Source organism: Amyelois transitella, chromosome 25 (genome assembly GCF_032362555.1).
Source record: "Amyelois transitella isolate CPQ chromosome 25, ilAmyTran1.1, whole genome shotgun sequence".
Lineage (NCBI taxonomy): Eukaryota > Metazoa > Arthropoda > Insecta > Lepidoptera > Pyralidae > Amyelois > Amyelois transitella.
Genome location: NC_083528.1, coordinates 2303893 through 2328624, shown reverse-complemented (window position 1 = coordinate 2328624; position 24732 = coordinate 2303893). Strand labels below are relative to the sequence as shown.

Below are 24732 nucleotides of genomic sequence, written 5' to 3'. Positions count from 1 at the left end.
ACCATCTACATACATATCTGCTTTGTGCTGTTTTGTATGTTTTACTCTTATGGTGCAATAAAGAGTTTTATCTATCTATCTAATAATATGTACACTTTGAAATAGTTTTTTTTACATTCATTACATACATACATAAAATCACGCCTCTTTCCCGGAGGGGTAGGCAGAGACTACCTCTTTCCACTTGCCACGATCTCTTCATACTTCCTTCGCTTCATCCACATTCATAACTCTCTTCATGCAAGCTCGACGGTACATATTACATATTAATATTCGGTGGTATTACATTCTTGTAAATTACACAGAATTAACAACAACTATTGAGCTAGAAAAATCTGAAACATTCCATGTTTGTTTTCATGTCAACGCAACAATCATTTTATAATTTGGTAGTAGGTAAGTAAATAAGAATAAAAGAGAAAATTCGTGTCGTAATCGTGTCGTTCACGCACCGTTGGCTGTAACCGCTCGTTGCTCAATACCGGCCGTTGATCTTAAAGGGCTTGCCATTACAAAAACAAAAAAAAATAAACCAGCAAGGCTGTTTACGATTGATATGTCTTATCTTCTTTCTCTTTTTACGGCCTCTGTGGCGCAGCGGTAGAACGCTTGTCTGTGGCACCGGAGGTCCCGGGTTCGAATCCTGGCCAGGGCATGATGAGAAAAGAACTTTTTCTGATTGGCCTGGGTCTTGGATTATATAAGTATTTATTATAAAATATAGTATCGTTGTGTTAGTATCTCGTAACACAAGTCTCGAACTTACTTCGAGGCTAACTCAATCAGTGTAATTTGTCCCGTATTTATTTATTATTTTTATTCCGTAGAGGTAAAGTGAGACAGATATTATGAGGATATTCAAGGATAGCGATCATCCAGCGCGGGAATGCAACGGGTGTTCTTGGCACCACGCCACAAGAGCACCACATTTTTTCAGAGGTTTAATTATTAAATTATTATTTCTTTTCCTTTTTGTAGGTTAGGTTTAATTGTATTTAGTTTAAGTTTATTTTAATTAGTTTGCCGAGTGGTTCCCGGCACCAAAAAAAAAAAAATAGGACTACCCCTCTTTCGCACGGATGACGTAAAAGGCAATTAAGGGATAGGCTTATAAACTTGGGACTCTTCTTTTTGGCGACGGTCTTGCAACCCGTCACTATTTGAATCTCAATTTTATCATCAAGCCAAAAGAGCTAAACATCGCCTTTCAGTATTTTCAAGACTGTTGGCCCTGTCTACGCCGCAAGGGATATAGACGTGACTAGAAAAATTAAAATCAGTCACACATTATAATTCTTTTTCGCTACCAGACCATTATGGAAACTATTATCTTATTTGCAAGGTAAGGTTGGTATAACCGCGGATTAATGGATTAATTCATGGATCATATTATGGTCACTCAGAGAAACACCATTGCACAACATAATATTAGAAACTGATTACCAATTGTTTGAAGGAAAAGTAATAGTGAATAAATAATTCTCAAACAATAGTTAATACGGAGCCGTAATAGATGTTACGGTTATACAACCAAACAAACGGACAAAAGATAGTTGTGACTGTGAATATTCATAATCAAGTCTATATAGACTTGATTATGAATAAGTGGTTGGAATTAGTTCTGCACGAATTGTGATGTTATTTAAGGTTGTAATTATTAAAGCTGAACGTCGCCTATCAGTCTTTTCAAGACTGTTGGCTTTGTCTACCCCCAAAGGGATATAGACGTGATTATATACATACATACATAAAATCACGCCTCTTTCCCGGAGGGGTAGGAAGAGACTACCTCTTTCCACTTGCCACGATCTCTGCATACTTCCTTCGCTTCATCCACATTCATAACTCTCTTCATGCAAGCTCGGCGGTTTCGGGTACTTTTGACCTGACCCTTTACCAGGACATCCTTAATTTGATCAAGATTTTATACATACATACATACATACATAAAATCACGCCTCTTTCCCGGAGGGGTAGGCAGAGACTACCTCAAACTACTACCAAGATTATATATATGTATGAATTACATGATTTTACATAGAGAGACTACATACAAAGAGCGCTGATGGTCGAATCGGTAAGGTGCCGGTTAAATGCGTGATGCGCAGAAAGGCACAGGTTCAAATCCCACCTCGGCCATGTACCAATTGACTAAAGCAAGAAGGAAGACATAGAGTGACTACATACCTACATATAATCACGTCTACATCCCTTGCGGGGTAGACTAAGCCTTAGGTAGACATCTTGAAAAGACTGATATCGGTCACGTAGGTAAACCTGTTCGGCTTAATGATAGAATAGAGATTTAAATAGTGACAGGTTGCTAGCCCATCGCCTAAAACAAGAATACCAAGTTTATTATAGCCTATACCTTATTCGCCTTATACGACATCCATAGGAAAGAGATGGAGTGGTCTTATTCTAAAATGTCGGGAACCACACGGCGCATGGTAGCAATAACATTACCTCTACTATTAGCTTCAAAATGACAGCAATAAATTAATATTTAAAGTGTTAGTATGATGACAGTTATACCTCACAAGATGCTGTTGCTAAGCACTTAACGGAATTCGAGGAACAGTTGCTATGATACACAACTTGCGCCCCATTACTTCGCTCCCGTGGGAACTTCATTATGATTTTTAATAAATTATAGTGCCTGAAATTCTCATTTCAGAACGATTCGGATAGAAAAGTTCTTTTTTTCTTCGGAATTTTTTAAAAAAATCATGATAAAAAGTTCACCAACAAGAGATTCTACACCTATATCTGAATTTCAATTTCATCTTCTTCGTTCGCGTGTTTATTATTAGTTCGAGTCGAATTTCCGTTTATTATATTATATGTATTTATCTCGTTAAAGTTTATGTATAACGTATATAGTTTAGTCATATTATATTCCGAATACTCATCTTCTCTATCAACCCTTTTTTCGCAATAAAAATATGTTCCTCCTCAGGGTCAACACTATCTCTGTACCAAATTTCATCAAAATCGGTTTAGTGGTTAACGCGTGAAAACGTAACAGATAGACGGACAGATTTAGGTACTCTCTCATTTTTAATATTAGTAGGTATTTGTACTCTATAGTAATTGGTATTACCGAGGCAAATGGTTGTATGTTTGTATAACACACATATGCTTTCAAAACATTTGAACCGGTGTAAAACGTGCCTCGCAGAAAATGATGTCTGAATTCTGAATATATGACCAGAAACCGACGAGTTTGCGTGAAGATAGTAATGAATTTGGATGAAGCGAAAGAAGTATGCAGGCATCATGGTAAGTGGAAAGATGTAGCCTCTGCCTCCCCTTTCAGGAAAGAGTCGTGATTTTATTGTTTATACGCGAAGGAATTCTCGGTCCACCTAAGATCGCGACTCAGGAGTTGGTAACCGAATTTAATAAAAAAAAACGTCTCCCGACTGACCACATACTGATGACGAATAAAACCTTATCTATAGTTACACATTCGGTTGCCTGAATATTATTGTAGCAAGCTCTCCACCAGAAGAAAATGCTGCAGTGCAGTTTGCTGTTATTTCTTTTGCACTGACGCTTTGGAAGCGGCAGTACACTTAGTTATAAGTAATTTATTTGACGTCAACTAATTTTGTGAACCAACTTCATATCGCTTAATAATATGACAATTATTAAGTGACTAGCTGTGCCCGCGACTTCGTCCGCGTAGAATAGTTATTTTGGGCATCATTGAAGCCCTCAAGAATGAATAATTTTCCCCGTTTTTTTCACATATTCCATTATTTCTTTGCTCCTTATAGTTGCAGTCTGATGTTATATAGCCTAAAGCCTTCCTCGATATATGGTCTATTCGACGCATTTTTCAATTCGAACCAGTAGTTTCTGAGATTAGCGCGTTCAAACAAACTCTTCAGCTTTATAATATTAGTATAGATATGAAGTGTCCCATAATAATGAAAAATGTTTGAATTTTCTTTTAATTTCTTTATTTGCATAAATTTTGGTAAAGTCAAACAGGAGTGATTTGCTATAGTTAATATAATTACAGCTGCCTGCCGTTATATTTCTATTGACTTAGTACGGAAGCCGACAATTTAATTCCACAAAAAATTGCTTCCCACAAAATGAATGTCATTTAGATTAATGATGATAACAATTTCAAACTACTTACGTCAAAAATTATACACCTTTGCAAATTTTCTGTATACTTATCAATGTATGTTTTTCTCTGGCAAACATTTTATAAGTATATAAACAAGTAAATATCTATGTGAATAAATTAGTTTCGTTGTGAATGAGATATTAAAGTAAACGTGTGTCTGTTTTTTTACCATATATTGATTAAATAAGGTATAATTTTTTTTTTATGATTTGTTAAATTGTTTGGCGATTAGGTATATACATTTATCTTATTTAATTATTAAGTTCCATAAGTATAAATCTAAATTATTATATTATACTCTTGAATGTATATTTTAAAAGCTTATTAAAATATACATTTAAGAAATTGTAAAACTTGCTGTTGGTCATCCAAATATATGTATACCTATCTATAATAAAAACAAATATCTTCCTTTAACTATTAAAAACGGCATAGATTTATTCAAGACAGACAAATATATATTCAAATTAAAACTCTACTGTGTTTAACATACGTAAATCGCGAGTTTATATCTTACTAGGTAGACAGAGCCATTAGTAGTATGATTTCAAGCACATCACCCGTTAGTTTATAAGCCTTTTCTTTGTTTAACACATTTTTTAACACACAAAAATTGCATATTTTTGAAAGTATCAAACATTGAGACCATTTCCGACAACTACTTGAACGCGTGTGTATGTTTATAAAATTGTACCGCAGTAACTCAAGCCTAAACTAAAAAGTTAAACATCTAATTCAATTTCTCCAGAAAATGGTTTAAAGTTAGCATAACTTTTGTTTTTTTTCCTCAAAAAGTGCAGTCGTGAATCTTGTGAACCGACTTTGTAACTGTCAAAAGATCATAAGGTACGGCTAAAGAAGTTAACAAAATTATTAGAATCCTGGGTTGAAAAGACGAAAAATCTATTTAGAATATCTGCGGTGATTGTTAAAGCCTCACGTTTCCGATCAAGGTTCGTGGTCACGGGCGGACCCTGGGCTTCTCTCCAGAGAGACGACGACATAACCGTAATTGAACGAACCCTTGCAGGGTAGACAGAGCCAACAGTCTTGAAAAGACTGAAAGGCCACATTCAGCTGTACGGCTTTATGATGGAATTAAGATTCAAATAGTGACAGGATACAAGAGGAATCCCAATTTTATAAGCCATCCATGGGAAAGGAGTGATTCTCTTCCAAACTGCCTTAAACCACACGGCAAAAGTCTTGAAAAATAACACCAGTCGTTTTACAATTAAAAACATAACCAAATTCAAATGCGACCATTGCTCCAATACAAACTTTCCTACATGATTTTTCAAATACCAATTTGCAATGAAATAATACAGTCATATGTACAAACTACTTATTATAAAGTAGGGGAATCAGCAATTTCGTGTGTCACATAAGTTTCTACGCAAATAAAGTAATAAGCCATAATCAACATGTTTTTTTTTGTGACGGAGTGACCGATCGTCAGTACCTAGTTTAAGCTATTTTTGTACGAAAACATTTTTTGTTTAGCTATCTCATTACGTTTAATAATAGTAACAAAGTCTTTACTGCTTCTAGATTTATCTTTTAATTTATTACAGAACTGACTTCTTCTTCCTCCTGGCTTTAGGCCCGGTTGCATCCTCACCGCTCTGGAGAGGAGCCCGTGGTATACCTTTGACCATGGATCTTGGAGTAGGTGACTTAGGTTTTACACGAAGCTAACTCAACGATACTATATTTTATAATAAATACGTATATAGATAAACAACCAAGACCCAGGCCAATCAGAAAAAGTTGTTTTCTCATCATGCCCTGGCCGGGATTCAAACCCGGGACCCCCGGTATCACAGACAAGCGCACTAACGCTGCGCCACACAGGCCGCCAAAAAAAATCAAAAGATATCCCATAAATAGATTATGATTACACATCCAGTTGCCTGTTTAGGTTACCTCACGATGTTTTTGCTCAACGTAAGGGCGGAAACAGCAAGGATAAAATCTTATACATAAAGTACTTACACTTAATAAATTATTGAGTCAAAGTAGACAAACTCACGGGTATCAGTTAGTTAATTATTATTCATCATATCTCTGCATCCAACTGAACATACTTTAAATGCTTTTTAATGTTAATTACCGTTAATTAAAAAGTTTCTGACGAACAAAAAGTATATCACACTCAACAGTGCAAAAATAAACATGAATTTTAAAATTATACAGTCCGATTGTTATGATAATTATAACAATAACAACAGCTTTCATGCTGGTCTGATAGAAGAATAAACATGGCTGCTTCTCTTCTCCTGCAAAATGTAAAAGTCTGTCCAGGAAAAGGCTAAATATCTTGGGATTCGTCTTTTAGGCGAAATGGCGTCAATTATAATCAATCTGCATTATTTTTCCCATATATACATACATACATATGGTCACGTCTATATCCCTTGTGGGGTAGACAGAGCCAACAGTCTTGAAAAGACTAAATGGCCACGTTCAGCTATTTGGCTTAATGTTAGAATTGAGATTCAAATAGTGACAGGTTGCTAGCCTAAAAGAAGAATCCCAAGTTGATAAGCCTATCCCTTTGTCGCCTATTACGACATCCATGGTATGGAGATGGAGTTAGGACCATTCCGTCTCTCATCTTTTTTTTTAATTGATGCCGGGAACCACACGGCTACAGAAACTGTTAACATAGTCATAATTATTCTTGTTACTAACACAATATGGATTACTATCTAAAATAAGAAAATTTGCACATGCACGCTCCATTTGTCCCATGCTAGGGCCGGCACCGCTCATCTCCATCAATTATCGTCAATCGAGTAATTAAACCGCTTTGTTCGAGCATACAGAGTACGTGTTTGTCATCGTCATCGCTGTTCCGGGTTTGAATCCCGTGCGAGGACAGTTGTAACGTAAACATGCAGCGCAAAGTGGTATTGGATGATTATGAGTGATAAATCAACTTTTTATGAACAAATGACGTCATACTACCTTCTCCATTTTAAGTAATCGAACACAATGGAGGTGAAGTTGTTGGGTTTGGCAAAACAGTTTTTTTTTATATCTGAAAAATTATCTTTACCAATTTGTTTGTTTGTTTGAACGCACTTATCTCAGGAGCTACTGGTTCGAATTAAAAAATTTTTTTTACTTTGAATTGAACATATCGAGGAAGGCTTTAGGCTATATATAATTCTGCAATTATAAGAAGCTAAGAAATAATGGAAAATGTGAAAAAAACGGGGAAAATTTTTCATCCTTGAGGCTTCAATGATGCCCAAAATAACTATTCCACGCGGACGAAGTCGCGGGCACAGCTATAAAGATATATTTTTTAAAGTAATGCTATGTGTGCCGGAAACTGACTTGCTTGCATAGACATGAATGTGGATGAAGCGAAAGATGTTCGCAGGCATCATTGTAGATGGAAATATGTAATCCCTGCCTATCCCTCCGGGAATGTATGATTTTATGTATGTACTTTTATACGTTAAAGTATGAATAATTTTTTTACTTAACATAATACAAAATTAATTCAACATATAATTTACATACCATATGTTAATTCGACCGCGTGACGAATAAACATATACAGTACACATGAAAACAATAATATATACAATCATGTTTCTATTCCTTGCGAAGTAGACAGAGCCAACAGTTTCGAATAGACTGAAAGGCCACGTTGAGCTGTATGGCTTAATGATGAAATTAAGATTTAAATAGTAACAGGTTGCTAGACCATTGCCTACAAGAAGAATCCTAAGTTTATTAGCCGTTCTCTTAGTCTCCCTTCACGGGATAGTTATCCTACTAATATTATAAATGCGAAAGTTCGTATGTCAGTATGAATGTTTGTTACTCTTTCACGCAAAAACTATTGCACCGATTACGATGAAATTTGGTATGTAGGTAGCTGAAGACCCAGAATACCATATAGGCTACTTTTTATCCCGGGATATATATTGATAGGGTTTCCATGCGAACGAAGTCGCGGGCGGTCTCTAGTAAATAATAAGATTCAAAATTTTATCGCGGCAAAATTCACGCCGTAACATAATGCAACACATAACCATTTTGTACTTCAATATTTTAATCTGATTAGGCATAACTAAATGATTCCCATTAATGTGACTCTAAATGTGTGTAACGTCAATATGTTCTGACGTAGTGCTATTGTTATCGTAGCCGACAGTGCAAGGAAAATTATGTTCCCACGAACCAACGTCTTTCGTTTATGAGGAGAATTGTGTTTTTATAGAGAATCGTTTAGAACTAGGTATTATTACGTTGAAGATGTTTTAGAATTACATCTCTCATATCTTCATTAGTGTAGTGTAGTAGTGGTCTTTCGGTCATTTCAAAAAGTGATATTTGTATGTAAGTTGTAAAATTATTCCGACCAAACTAATGCCAACAATCCGAACATAATTTGACTGAAACATATTATTTTTATTCCGTTTTTAAAATTGTATGTAAATAATGATGCCTCGCGAAATGATAAGGTATACTTTGGTGCCGTGTTAAGTTAAACACAAAATCACGTCTTAATCCCTTACGGGGTGGAAATAGCCGACGTTCAAAAGACTTGAAGGCGATACATACATACAAATGATCAAGTTTTTATACTTTATACAAATTAATCTTCATCCCTTCACCCCTTATACATTACAGAGATACGATGACGCAGAACATATATATAACAGTCGAACTTACAACACCCCGTCGCTTTTTCGGGCCCTAAAAACAAAACGTGAACCAATAATGATAGGATATCATTTCTATTTCATTATTAATGGCCTATCAATAGTAGGTAATTTAAGGAAAATGACCACGCTGATACATGCATGACTTTCCTTTTTAATACTACAAATGCGAGTCTGTCTGTCTGTTCAGCTTTGTCAGCTAAACCGCAGGACCGATTCGAATGAAATTTGATAATAATATAGTTAAAAACGCGCGTTCTAACATATGAATTCTTTTTTCAAAAATCTACTCTTAAATTCTCAAAATGGTGGTGTAAAAGTTTGTATAAAAATTATCATAAAAGCTAGCCGGGACGAGTCGCTAGTTACATATATCTGGAGTGATAGACACCTATCACAGATTAGGTATTATCATTCGAATACCATGATAATGATATTCGTGATTAATTGCCATTTTATCGACATAATTTTGGAAGCATCTGATTACATCCTACCTCTACTCGTATTAATTAATAATAAAGTTGGTATGTATTTATGCAGGGACGTTACACGTGACATTGATGAGGATGTAAAGTTATTGTAAGAAATGGAAAGATATGTCTTCCTACTCCTAAAAGGTGTGATTTTAAAAGAAAAAATATATTTGATTTTTTGAGGAATTGCTTCAATAATGTTTATATCAAATTTTGTAATCAACTTACATTGTCTTTAAAAGCAATAATTTAATTATTAATCCTTTCGATTATTACTTTTTCTACTTGACCAAATTCATGTAAATTCATGTTTCAAAGTCACTGATTTTTTTTTTACAAATGTAAATAAGAAAATACTTGAAGCATTCTAAGTAGTTATGCATTAATTAATAATATTATAGTCGCGTTGTATGTATGCCTGCAAAAGTAAACAGTGCATGTAAAAATATTGACATTCTTCTCGTTTTATTGTTTAAGTGTCACGTTACCTGCTTTTGTGTGAGAAAGGAAATCTCCTATTTTTTTTAATTTCAAAAATAATATACTATTTCATTAAACCCATCCAGTGTAATAGATTACGGTAAGCAAACTCGTCATAGAAAGTACAAATTCAGGCAATTGAAAGTAGCCAATGATCCGATATATAAACATATTAAATCACGTCTCTTTCCCGAATAGGTAGGCATACTACATCTTTGCATTTGCCACGATCCCTCCGTGCTTCGTTCGCTTCATCCACATTCATATCAATCTCGTCGGTTTTGGATACTCTTGATCCGATATCTTCGACCGAATCGCGTCTTGTGAAAACAAATGACCCAAAGTCAATACAATAATACAGTTCCTAATACAATGTTAACTTTCGTACGCGCAAATAATTTGATTGCAACCTTGCATTGTCTTTGTCGCCAATCAAAGAACTAGGTACCTACAGAATGTTATCATCAATTATTATTTTTTTCTTAATGAACTTCATCACCCGCATGTGTGGGTTCGATGTACATGGTCAACCCCATGCATGATAAGCTGTTGTATGTATATTATGATAAATTTAATACTTCCTTTTTGCCATTATTAATAAGAGATAAAAACTTAATCCTACGTGACAAAGGTTGCACGAACAAGCAAGCTTTAAAAACAATTCATAAACAAACCACAAATAAGTAATCTTTAAAATTAAACTCATACTATAATCTAGTTGTGACACTAGGTTTATTGAATTGCGGACGATAAGATAATCTTTTTCTCTTCCATTATATTTGATATAAGCCGCTGATATCAGCGTGTATAGAATTGCTTAACTTCACAATCCTATAGCAAACTTACATTCAGTTAATTAAATGTATCATAGTATATTTCCGTAAGATAGTTATCGCAGAAGACGGAGATAATAACAATAAAAAAGGACAAAGAATGCTTCCCTGCGATACCCTAGTGTAAAAGTTACGCTGATAAGAGATATGTTAAAACTGTGACTGATAGCCAACAATTACAAAGAAAAAAAAAACTGAATTTCATAAAAGTAAAACATGCACCATTAATAGATTATAGTTTTACGAAATGGAAAACGTTTATTACATAATCGAAAGCAATATTAAAGTCTAACAAATCATTGAAATATAACTCAATGTTGTCGATGAGACAGAGTGCACATTGCATAGAATAAATCGTCGAATTAACTTTTTATCGAAAGGATGGGCATGGGCACGGCCTGGTTAGCTGATATAGAAACCTGATAAGCAGTCAATGAAAAATTAATAGATCATTAATAACCCAGCCACCTCAACTGATAGAGAAATGGATAGAACCTACACCTAATCTTAATTAGCCTGATTAGAAGATTGTAAATTCTTGATGAGATTTTTGAAAAAAAAGGTAGGTATTCACGTGGTGACACTGTTTGACAAAATTTTGTTTTATCACTAAGCTAAATTTTATCGTGATTCTACCACTGATTTAGGCTTTTCCACATAATATTCTTCTTTTTCATTTATCACGTATATTTATAGTTTTTCCGTTAAGCTTGCATTAACAGGTTGATAAAAAAAATTAAGTTAAATTTTTCCTGCTATTTATTTTTACAATACCAATGTAATAATTGGCGCTTTATTGGTGTAATAGATCTTGGTGATTCGATGAAAAAAGGCTATCAACCCCTCTTGTTTTGTAAAAAATGATAAATTCGGCTAATTGGTTAATTACCAATTAGTTTCCCTGATATCTCAATGGTCTGAAACAAGTGAGTCTCAATGGATAAAATATATAAATGCGGGACTAAATCTGATTGGCTCCTCTAATAACGCGGGATGTTTTGTGATTGGAGGGTTTAAAAACAAGCTGGAGGGTTTGTTTACATGTTCCCATTGTGAATTTGTAAAAGTGTTGCCGTTATATGGACTGAAAATATATGTATCGATAAACTAACAAAACCAGTCGATGCTTGAGTATAATGGCTAAAAATTACAATAAAAATCACAAAAAAAAAATTCCTACCAGACGTGCGTACTGGAAATATACAATCTAACTTCCAATCAATGTTATCAAAACATTGTGTAAAATTCTTGTGTTTAAACAAATGGAAGTCTACCGATGTCAGGAATTAGGTTAATGAGTAATTAATGTAGTTATATTACTACGGGTCTAGATTAGCATGACAAACGCCAAAACACGAATACTTAAAGTTGAACATTACTATAACAAGCCATTTGGAAGTGCTATTGTTGTTTTTGTTACTCTAAAATAAATATTGATGAACTAAAATGCATAGAGCTGATATTTCCATGAAAAAGATATGGTTTAAAATTTCATTCTGTTGTAAAGGTTACAAATTTAGTATGTTATTATAGTAAGAAAACGTAAAACTTTGTCCAATTTAGTTAAACTTTTTATTACTTACTACTTAGTAAGTAATAAAAAGTTTAACTAAATTTGTTTAAATAATTATAAAAGTATTTAACTTTTACTGGGCAATGTCACAATATCAATCTATAGTTATTGAGGTTTGTTTACTAATTTATTATTAAAGTTGCGAGCACATAAAATAATTATATTTTCGAAACTCCTGCAAGATGACTGCTCTATGCAAACGCTAAATAGTTCAATGTTGAACAATTGGGAGGGCAAAACGTCGTCTTCAGAAATACATATGTAGGTAAGAAAATGTATATTTAATTTGCCGAAAATAACATAAACTGGCGTAATATGTAAATATGAGCTATGTTTTTGATTCCAACAAGTACTTTACAAATTCGTGTTAAAATATATTTTTTAAGGCTTTATATTTTTGGACATTTCGACTTCTTTTTTACAAAGACTCAACGGAATGACATTATCATTTTCAGCCTACATCCTTTTCATATTCTAAGGTTTAATCATTAAGTCAGTTAGTCATTTCTCGTTATAATCCAAGCAATAAAAATATGTCATTTTTTCGTCATTATTATGATCGTAATGACATACTGCACACTTTAATATTCCAAGAACCAGCTGTTTTGAAAACAAATGTATGTAAAATTGTTTTGCTTGTTTACATACATGTACATACATACATATAATCACTTCAACCTTTAAAGGGTAGACAGAGATGCCAGTCAGAAAAGACTGAAATGTCACGTAAAACTATAGATATGGCTTCATTGAGATAACAATAACAATTTAGTTAATATTATTTTTGTATCTTTAAATAAATTTATTTAAAGATACTTTCAATTGAATAGTCACTTGGATATTAACACTTATATCTAAGTAAGTATTATCAACATATTTTTTGCAAAAATGTCTAGTCACACTCGAAATATTATAATTATAATCAATCATTGTTTTGCGTATTTTGTATGCTTAAGAGATAGATTTAATTTTTTATCAACTACTAGCTGTGCCCGCGACTTCGTCCGCGTGGAATAGTTATTTTGGGCATCATTGAAAGTCTTTTCAAGATTGTTGGCTGTCTACCCTGCGAGGTATATAGACGTGACTATATGTATGTATGAAAGTACAACAACCACTTTCGACGTACCTACTTCCAAAAATCGAACCCCGTACGCTTGTAATAAGTATTCTCACATACCTACCGTTTTTTGTTTCTTAGCATTTATTGTACCATTGTTGCTTAGCATTTCCACATTTTTTTGCAATAACTCTTACATTTCTATATCAGTCATGGCGATTCTTAAAGATAAGTCAACAAAAGGTAACACAGTTAACACAAAAGTCATTGTAAACGCAATTGTTGAAATAAAAAAAGAGAATACGCCAAATTTTTACCTGTGCTCCACCAGAGCACCAATTTAAAACAATTATTGCTTTTTTTTTCATACAATAATTTTGTTGCAAGGATCAATTGAGTCCTTGTATAGCTACAGGAAGACGTTAGATGACTTTTTGGCGGGAACCCAAACGTAATATTGTTCGTGCTGTATTTTTTTTTTGCAAAATATGTGTTTAATGACTTTTGATGTTGTTCCAGAATTTCTGACAAAGGGCAAAGATACGCACCCACAGCTATTATTCGACCAATACAAAGTATAGTTCTGTGACTAGAACTGTATTAACTTAACACTGGCAATATTAAGCTCATGGAGAAGTTTGATTGCCAAAACAAAGAAAAAAAAAAGACGCAAGTTTATTATAGATATTTTATGGGACAGTTTTCAATTCCATTAGTAAATAAATATACTTAATTATAAATCTGTTTATATGAATTAAGAGACACGGAAAGACACGAAACCTACATAGTAAAATTATACTTAGGATACACTTTTATTTTAATTAACACGTGTAAAGAAAACTGCAAACATTACAAAAAAAAAAGAAACATCATGCTTATCGAAATACCTATCTAATTAATTATACTAAGAAGCATACAATTATGTCGGTACTTACTTGTTGCTGCTTTTTCACTGGTTTTACTTATTACTAATATCACAGGATTTTATAAACCATAAGACTAATTACACGCACTGTACACTATGGCCGTAGATAAAAAAAAATATGTACACAATTATTTACACTGGCAATTCTTTAAACTTTTTAATTACATTCCCATACAAGTTCGTTCTATTTTTGAATTTTTAAATCAATAACATTTTTCGTCGCGCCAAACATGCGATGTCGAGTTCGAATTTGGAACACACAGCAGGTGCGTTCCGAAGCGCTACCGCGGCGAAACTGTCATTCAGGTATCCGTCCCATGCTTTTAATATCAGGTGGACAACTCAATCAGTGATAATGATAAGAATACAAAGAGGTTTCACGTCGGCAACAGACGACGGTGGCTCAAACAAACCCAGCCATGGACCGGTTTATCCCCGTCTTCCCGGTCAATGTTCGCACACCACACCGTGTGAACTGTGCATTATTTTTTTGGGTTCAAATTCCGAACGTTTTTTTTTTCACCGAGTTATTGTGGAGTACGGAAGATGGTCTTTTTGCTTTTATGATTTGATATATACACGGATGGATATTAAAAAAAAAAAGTGAAATCAATTATATATTTTTTCGTCGAACATTTCTTTGGTTTGCTTTTGTCAGTTCCGGTGCGCAAGCGCAACGGCCGTGTATCATGGATATGAATCAGAAATAACTTTATCAGGCAATTAATCAGAATGATATATAAAGTCCATCGAATATAAATATTCTAACAGCTAAGGTGCCTCCCAAAATCCAGGGTGCACAATTTTTAGTGCACATGTCCTTTTTCACTTGCCATGGTTCCAGACAATTTAGAATAGGACTTCTACTCTTTCGTATGGAAGTCGTAACAGACAAATAAGGGAATGTGCACCTTTACTCGTGCAGCTTTTTTAACACTATAGGTTAATTCCCCCTGCGATGTCGCTTCGCGTTAAAACCTGACTTGACCGATCCAGATTCCAGATATGACGTAGTGTACTATAAGTTCCGGTCTAGCTATATTATAAGTATAGATATTTTAATTATATCTCCTTCTTATGACGTCCCCGGCTTTACAGTAGTTTATTCATAGCAAATATTAAAAAAATCACTACTAGTTTTTTCCCCCAACTTCGACCGCCGTTAAGCGAAATCAATAAATAAAGCTGTCTCCTGTATACTGGGGTGGGAGAAGATATTTTTGTAACACCAGTTTTTAAGTTGAACCAAGCAAAATACTTATCAGAAGAGCATCAGTTTTTGTTTGATACAACTACAAACATATGGACAGTAAGGCAGAGTGACATACATACATACATACATAAATCACGCTTCTTTCCCGGAGGGTTAGGCTACCTTCCACTTGCCACGATCCCTGCACACTTCTTCCGCTACATCCACATTCATAACTCTCCTCATGCAAGCTCGTCGGTTTCGGGTACTCTTGACCAGACTTTTTTAAAGAACGTCTCCGATTTTGTAAAGGTACTTGCGTTCGTCTAGGCCTTCCCACTCCAACAGTCCCATTCACACTTCCTTTGTATATTTGCTTAGTCAAACTGTTTTCATTCATCCTCGCGACATGACCAAACCATCTAAGCTTTCCCTTTTCCATTCCTGACACATTCACTGTCAGAGTGACAGACATTTTAATAATCACATTTTGGCTCCTGTTGGTCACATAAAAACGCTCAGTACAGACATAACGGAGTTACAATTTTATTATACGGATTACATACATACATATGGTCACGTCTGTATCCCTTGCGGGGCAGACAGAGCCAACAGTCTTGAAGAGACTGAATGGCCACGTTCAGCTATTTGGCTTAATGATAGAATTGAGATTTAAATAGTGACAGGTTGCTAGCCCATCGCCTAAAAAGAACCCCAAGTTTGTTAGTCTATCCCTTAGTCGTCTTTTACGACATCCATGGGAAAGAGATGGAGTGGTCCTATTCTTTTTTGTATTGGTGCAGGGAATCACACGTTACTGCCATATTATATGGATTCACTGACAAAATTGCCGCCAAAAGTTATTTGTCCAATAAATATTGTAATTAAGTAATCCTCGCATGATAATTATCAAGTATTTATGAATACACAGCCTTTAATTTACCTGCTTGACCATCATTCGATAATCGTAAATAGTTAATTATATTTTAATTACGTAGGTTTATGTATTTATACTTTTCTGCATAAATAGTAGCGAGAAATTCCATCATTAAGTGGTCCTATTCTTTTTTCTACTGGTGCCGGGAACCACACGGTCATTACCACGTGGTCAGTAAATTTGGTTGACTGGAAGAAATCCCGATTGGGATAAGTCTGCCATTGTACTTACATATTCTTCTAAATCCGATGACTGTTTTATAATTTGTTATATTTCTCTTTATGTGCAAATAAAGAGTTTACAAAGAAACATTCAAAAGCGGGTAATAATATTTGTATGTATGTGCATGAAATTGTAATTTCATTTTTTTTTATGATTATCCATTGTTACCTACATCAGTGAAGTGGTGTGGTTGGCATCTATGAGATATTTATTATCACTATTTATTAGTACCGTTAAACATTATGCGCTATTTAAAACAATTTTATTAGCATGTGAAAAATTAAACGACTACAAATAACATAAATTTATTTGTCAGTTTTGATTGTCTTTTTCAAAGATAATGACTATCAATGCAATGTCTTAATACCTAGTTAGTTTTAGAAATTGTCCATATAAAATTCTTCCGTGTGGTTCACGTCACTTTAGAATAGAACCACTTTATGTTTCCCATTGATGTAGTAAAAGGCGTCTATGGGAATAGTTAATAAACTTGGAATTTTTCACTATTCCTAACCTGCCACTATTTGAATCCCAATTCAATCATATCTGAACGTGGCCTTTTAGTCTTTTCGGGACTGTTGACTTTGTCTACCCCGAAAGGGATGTAGACGTGATTATATGCATGCATGCAGGATTTCCACGATGACCACAACAAAAACTCATTTACATATAAACCTAAATAATAAATACATCAAAATCACGGCTTATAGGTAAATCCCTATAAAGTCATGCATCCAATGACGGTTTTCCTCGTAAAGTGCTTGCAATGCATAATAATAAGTAGGAAACGGTTTATTAATTTTATGGGTTGTCCCTTTGTAACACAATGGAATTAAAAAAAAAAAACAAGAAAGAAATCATGAACATAAAAGTCGCCCTTGAAGGCAAATCTATGGGTTTAGGGGAACTACCAGAAAAAATACATACATACATACATACATACATACAATCACGTCTATATCCCTTGCGGGGTAGACAGAGCCTACAGTCTTGTAAAGACTGATAGGCCACGTTCAGCTATTTGGCTTTAAGATAGGATTGAGATTCAAATAGTGACAGGTTGCTAGCCCATCGCCTAAAAGGAGAATCCCAAGTTTATAAGCCTACCCCTTAGTCGGCTTTTACGACATCCATGGGAAAGAGATGGAGTGGTCCTATTCTTTTTTGTATTGGTGCCGGAAACCACACGGCACCAGAAAAAATGAATGAATATAATTAGTTATTGTACACACCATAAAATATATATATATAGTACATATATATATTTAGTGCCGTGTGGTTCCCGGCACCAATACAAAAAAGAATAGGACCACTCCATCTGTTTCCCATGGATGTCGTTAAAGGCGACGTAGGCTTATAAACTTGGGATTCTTCTTTTAGGCGATGGGCTAGCAACCTGTCACTATTTGAATGTCAATCCTATCTTAAATACAAATAGCTGAACGTGGCCTATCAGTTTTTACAAGACTGTAGGCTTTGTCTACCCCGCAAGGAATATAGACGTGATTGTATATATACATAGGTATATATAAACCAAATGAAGATTGAATTATAAGCTCCCTGGATATACAAAGAAATTTCTCATATACGACCAGTGATGGGTGATTCAGATATGCCACGATCCCTAACTTCTAAGACCAGGGCTTTTTCGGTAGGAATTTCCAAAACTTCTTTCCTTAGCGCGTGCTTACGTCATGCTAACCGTAAAATAACGGGGGCGGCCTGAGCCCGTCCGTACATGACAGAGCTTTTTTGTACATCCACGAATTTATTACAATAAATGAATGAAAGGATTATCTGTGGTTTTTTTTATTTAATTTTAATAATACTTATAGTATCATACGTTTATTTAGAGTTAAGTAAGTTTATTTGTTTGTTTGTTACTTCTTCATGAGTTATCTACTGAATTTATTTTCATAAAATATCATGTAAATATAATTACAAGTCTTGAGAAGGTCATAGGGAAACTTTTATACCGGTAAAAACTATAGTTCCCATGGGATTTGGGTAAAACCTGTTTTCTTTTCTAGATGGCGCTAAATTTGTTTCTTTTCTTAAATGGTGCTAATTTCGTCGTCTTTTTTGTTGATGACGTTAAATCCGTCGCTTATTGTAGGCGGCGCTAAATTCACGCATGCAAAACTGCGAGAAAAAGTTATATGTACTTATTATAAAATCAAAGTGAATTAGTTTGTGTCCTCTTCACAGTTAAACCACTGAACCGATTTACATGAAATTTTGCGTACTTAGTGGAGTAAGAAGGAAGACCTAAGTTACTTTTCACGCGGGCGGGGCCCGGGTGAGAGCTATATTATGTTTACTTATCATAAGCATTTTTTGAACCGACTGGGTTTTAGTTAAATTTTAGACAAATACCGATTTTTTTATTGCCGTGTGGTTCCCGGCACTAATAGAAAAGAATAGGGCCATACAATCACTTTCCCATGGATGTCCTAAATGGCGACTAAGGGACATGCTTATTAACTTGGGATTCGTTTTTGAGGCGACGGGCTAGCAACCTGTCACTATTTGAATCTCAATTCTATCATCAAACAGCTGAACGTGGATTTTCAGTCTTTTCATACATCATTTTATGATTGTATGTACCGATATTTTTACAGAATACTAGGTATAATTCTAGGATTAATATGATTAACCTATATACACATTCTAGGTAGTAGGTACATTGCAGATATTATCTATGCTCGTAAGAATCCATTAAGGTATATATTTTCATATTCTAAGACACGTTTCCTTTTAGTGATTTCATAATACGATCCTAAAACAATGGGGGATTTGCTAAATGATTCATAAGTAAACGTGTTCACCTGCGTGTGCGCAGGCACTATTGGAAATGCGAACCGTACTTTTGCGGTCGAAATTTTGAATTATTCACAAACGGGTTTTGAGTTTTGGGGTTATCACGATTAGTTACGGGTCAGAATTTGTATCGAACAAAAACTTCCAAAATTGATAGGATTTGTAATTGGGGACTTAACCTTCACAGAAGAGGATTTTTATACCGTTAAATGTTCAAGAAGTACCTATAGAATTATTACTGTGCCGTGTGGTTCCCAGGACCAGTTGAAAAAAGAATAGGACTTCTCCGTCTCTTTCCCATGGATGTCGTAAAAGGCGATTAAGGCATAGGCTTATAAACTTGGTAATTTCTTTTAGGCGATGGGCCAGCAAACTGTCACTATTTGAACCTCAATTCCATCATTAAGGCTGCTGAACGTGGCCTTTCAGTCGTTTCAAGAGTTTTGGCTCTGTCTATCCCGCAAGGGACATAGACGTGATAATATGTCTGTATGTATGTATATATTAAAGATGAAATGTTGAGAGAGGGAACATTTTAGAATACTCATTTCTAATTTTCCTTAATATAACGTCCATAAAACTAGGTCAGCTTTGCTTTGAAGTCATTATTTAAAGTGACAGATTTTACCTTAAGATTTTCCTCTTTATGACGTCACGGGTTAGTTCTGTATTTCACATGAACCTTTTATTAATAATTCCCTCGCATTATCCTACTTATATTATAAATGCGAAAGTTTGTATGTCAGGATGTCAGTATGAATGTTTGTTACTCTTTCACGCAAAAACTACTGGACCGATTACGATGAAATTAGGTGTGTAGGAAGCTGAAGACCCGTAATAACATATAGGCTACTTTTTATCCCGGAGTTCCCGTGGGATTGATAGGGTTCCCATGCGGACGAAGTCGCGGGCGACCTCTAGTAAGTAATTAGAGTTTCTTTTTCTTCCTGGCATTAAACCCTATTTCATCCTCATCTCTCTGATGAGGAACTTTTAACCACGATCAGATCATTTTGGGTGAGTCAGGTTTTTACATGAAACGATTTTTAGCTGATCTTCGCAACCTTTTGTAGGGGAACCTAACCCGTATAAGATCATAGTTACATATCCAGTTGCCTGAATGTGCAGTTTTTATATCTTACAGGCATTCGGTAAGTAGGAAATGAAAGTAATATAAATAAGAAAGACTCCTAAAAGGCGACTAAGGGAACTTTTTGGCGATGGGCTAGCAACCTGTCACTATTTGAATCTCAATTCCATTATTAAGCCACACAGCTGAATGTGGTCTTTCAGTCTTTTCAAGACTGTAGATTCTGTCTACCCCGCAAGGGATATAGACGTGACTATATGTATGTATGTTGTATGAGGAGCAGCTTAACAATCTTCTTAGAGCTATTTTAAGATTTCACGATAGATTTCTGATAGGTATTGATTTACTTATCGTAACGTGTTTTGAGTTTATCTCCTGAGTTTATCTAAATACGTGCTGATTGCACATACACCTAAGTCATCTTGAGTTTTAGGATTCCGTCGACAAAATTGGGAGCCATTACCAAAACACTGAATCCAAAAAAAATATCTAACTCAACAACTGAATATCGTGTCATGCTACCGGGGCAGTTACCGGGGTGATAATTTTATCACCCATTATACAGAGTGACTTTTAATTCAACTGCATAAATTTAACTGTTAAGTGTACTCATCTAAAGGATATTTAAAAACGTGAAAAGAAACATATCGGTTCATATTTAAGAAAGTACGAAAAAAAATTAAAGTATCAAAATATACGATCCTAAATACGTAATATCACCCCGGCCGGCGGAAAAGTGACGCGTTAGATTCAGAGGTCAACGACACAATTCATTCAGCTGCGCAATCTCGACAACTCTGTACTTTACTTGATCTTGATACTAGAAAAATTATTTATTTTTCAGACATTTATTTACATGTTTAGTTTTAATTTCTTTTTGTAGTATTGGTCTTTAATAAAGCGTGTGACATAGTTTTTGAGGGTTTTTTAAATGTGAAAATGATGACGTTTAATTTAAATAAAAGTAGGCTCAAACGGCTCAGAAGCATGGGTATCTAATAGACTATGTATAAAAGGATGCAGTTATTTTAAATGTCACCCTGTATAGATGGATGTATTTACATACATATAATCACGTCTATAACCCTTGCCTTCATCTTCTTTTGATTAAATAAAATGACTTAGTCCTTAGCTAATCATTCGATGATAAGCGAATCATTTCTAAATGTGGGGAAAAGAAGCTGTTTATCTTATTTCAAAATCAGGCAGAGGCTTGTGGAGGTAGAAAGGGGAGGCGTTTGGCAGGGAACCAGACGGTACTAAATAAATAAAATAATAAAAAATTTAAAATATATATTTTTATAAAACCAGTTGCATTTTTCTCTTAAAATGAAAAACAAAATATTTACATCATTCATAAGTGAAGAAGTTCAGCATTCGTAAAAAACATTCATGTCATATTATCCAACTCACGCTTGGCAGTTTCGTTAGTATCGTTATAGTTATTTTTGTTAGCATATTCCTTGATTTCGTTACAGATAAGTATCTTTGCATGCCCATAGACACGTAACAATCTATAATCCTATAATCTTACCACCCGAAATCTCTTACAATCAATTCAAGTGGACCTCTCAAATTGTCTATTCACGTTAGTATGCCTATAGAATCATGTTACCACCGAATCTCAAGGTTCTAAATTTCTACCTAGATCAAGATAAAATCTCATCTTTGTCGTTAATCTTATCACCGATATTGTAACAAATGGAAAAAATATTCTATCTCTAACTACTACCTACTGTGAAAATGTCTGACGGAAAAGGTGAAACTAGCAAATCTCGTTCATCAACGATTTACGGACAACCTTTTAAAAATATACCACACGTGCAAAGTCGCGAGGACAAGCTAGTATTAAATCAATCTCCCCCAAACTACCTCTCCCCCGGACTAAGCAAAATCAACATCTTTCCACTTGCAACGATCCCCGCATACTTCTTTCGCTTCATACACTTTTATCACTTTCTTTTTGTAGATATCTACATATTATCACGTCTTTATCCCTTACGAGATAGACAGAGCCAATAGTTCTTCAGACTTAATGATAATTCTCTTTGAATATCCTGTGAGCATCTTGAATTTTCATCTATACTAATATTATAAAGCTGAAGAGTTTGTTTGTTTGTTTGAACGCGCTAGCTCTCAAGAACTACTGGTTCGAATTGAAAAAATCTTTTTGCTTTGAATAGATCATTTATCGAGGAAGGCTTTAGGCTATATAACATCACGCTGCAACTGTAAGGAGCAAAGAAATAATAGAATATGTCAAAAAAATTGGGAAAATTATTCATCCTTGAGGACTTCAATGATGTCCAAAATAACTATTCCACGCGGACGAAGTCGCGGGCACAACTAGTTAATTATAATGACCTCGAACTTGGTTGAGGTTCAATTTTCGGCCTCGAGCGATGCACATATCACGTCTTTATCCCTTGCGGGGTAGACAGAACCAACGGTCTTTGAAAAAATGAAAGCCCACGTTCCACGATTTAATTGATAACAGATAAAATATTATCAAATCTATGTTACGGCTTCAGGATGTGCTGTATGGGATAAATGCAATTACAAATCAGTATCAGTCAATGAAATCTTCATTTTCGATAATGGATTTACATTTTATCAAAGAAACGACGTCACTTATCTTTTGTACAATAACGGCGTAATAGGAATTAACTAACCTATTATTAAAATTCTATATTATTACGAAATAATTAAATCATGCATGGGTACATAAGCACTCACATTAAAAAAAGGAATATGTAATATCTTCTCTCTCTGTCTCGCAATTCCGAGATTAACCAAAAAGGATAGAATTAGCAACACATGGCACAAACTAAATTTTAGCAAGATACCTTTCGCAAGGCCCTCTGATATTGTAAGTTCTTTATAAAAAGTCACAATACATACATACATACATAAAATCACGCCTCTTTCCCGGAGGGGTAGGCAGAGACTACCTCTTTCCACTTGCCACGATCTCTGCATACTTCCTTCGCTTCATCCACATTCACAACTCTACGTACTTTTGACCTGACCCTTTACCAGGACGTCCTTAATTTGATCAAGATATATTCGTCTAGGTCTTCCCACCCCGACCTTTCCCTCCACACTCTCCTTGTATATCTGCTTAGACAACCTGCTTTCATTCATCCTCTCCACATGACCGAACCATCTTAACATACCCATCTTAAAAGTCATAATATGTATGTATATTTTTAAAAAAACCGTGTGGTCACTTCAAAATTGGACCACTCCGTATCTGTCCCATGGATATCGTAAAAGGCAATTAAGGAAAAGGGTAATAAAACTTGGAATTCTTCTCGATGGCGATGGGCTAGTAACCTGTCAATATTTGAATCTCAATGCTATATAGCGAACGCGGCCTTTCATGCCTTTTAAGACTTTTAGCTCTGTCTACCTCGCGGTGGATAAAGACGTGACGATATTTATGTATGTTGTCATGTTTTTTTGAATAAAGCAAGAATTCAGCTTTGAACGTAAAGCCCGCTGCACTGCAAAGCCGTGAGTAGTGGACATCACTTCTTTGTTATCGTAACTCTAGGAATTTAGAACTATACAAGGAACCTACTTCAAATCACAAATCTCTTAAACTAACGGTTTGATAATGCGTAGACATGTCAGTCAAATCAGTATCTTCTTATTTATGAAAAATAAGATTATCTATTTTATTATCAAATCACGTTTTCAAAATACGATATCGTCCGAAACGCCTCGATCTTGACTCAGATTATATATCTATTTCTATCTATATATACTCTTCCGTTACTGAGTGACTGACATACTGATAGGAGAACTCATAGCCTAAACCGTAAAGGGACTTAAGACTTTTTGGGACTTAACTTGATATTTTGCGTACAGATTATGCATCAATGTTGTATAGTCCACATTATCTTTGAATAGAATAGAATAGATTTATTTTCAAAATTGGATACAAGGTATCACTACTACCGCTTCCAAAGCGCATGCGCAGACGAAGCGGTAACAAACTACACTGCAGCATTCTCATCAATGACGTCAACTTCACAATTTAACTTAGAACAGATGAGACGGACGAGAGAATATATTGTTATGATTATCTACTGAATTGATTTCATCGAAATTTTAATAATAACTCCTGGCTATAATCCCAGTCTCAGAATACAGAGAGGGGTCCTGGTTGTATATTCTCACCACCCTAGATAGGAGCCCAGGGTGCGCCTTTTACCTCCCAATATACAGCAGACTATGCGGGGAACAGATATCAGGCCATGCTGCTGCATGGCTTCTACCTGGGTAGAAGGGGT

General features: G+C 34.9%; 1 protein-coding gene across 2 annotated transcripts in view; it reads right to left on the bottom strand.

Moving 5' to 3' along the window:
- The window catches only part of LOC106142781 (solute carrier family 41 member 1), a 50335-nt gene extending 35846 nt beyond the window's left edge, over positions 1-14489 (bottom strand). For both annotated transcript variants that reach the window (XM_013344683.2, XM_013344684.2), the window contains exon 1: positions 14184-14489. The gene's annotated coding sequence lies outside the window, so the exon portion shown is untranslated. The remainder of the gene's footprint in view (positions 1-14183) is intronic.
- Positions 14490-24732: the final 10243 nt, after the last annotated feature.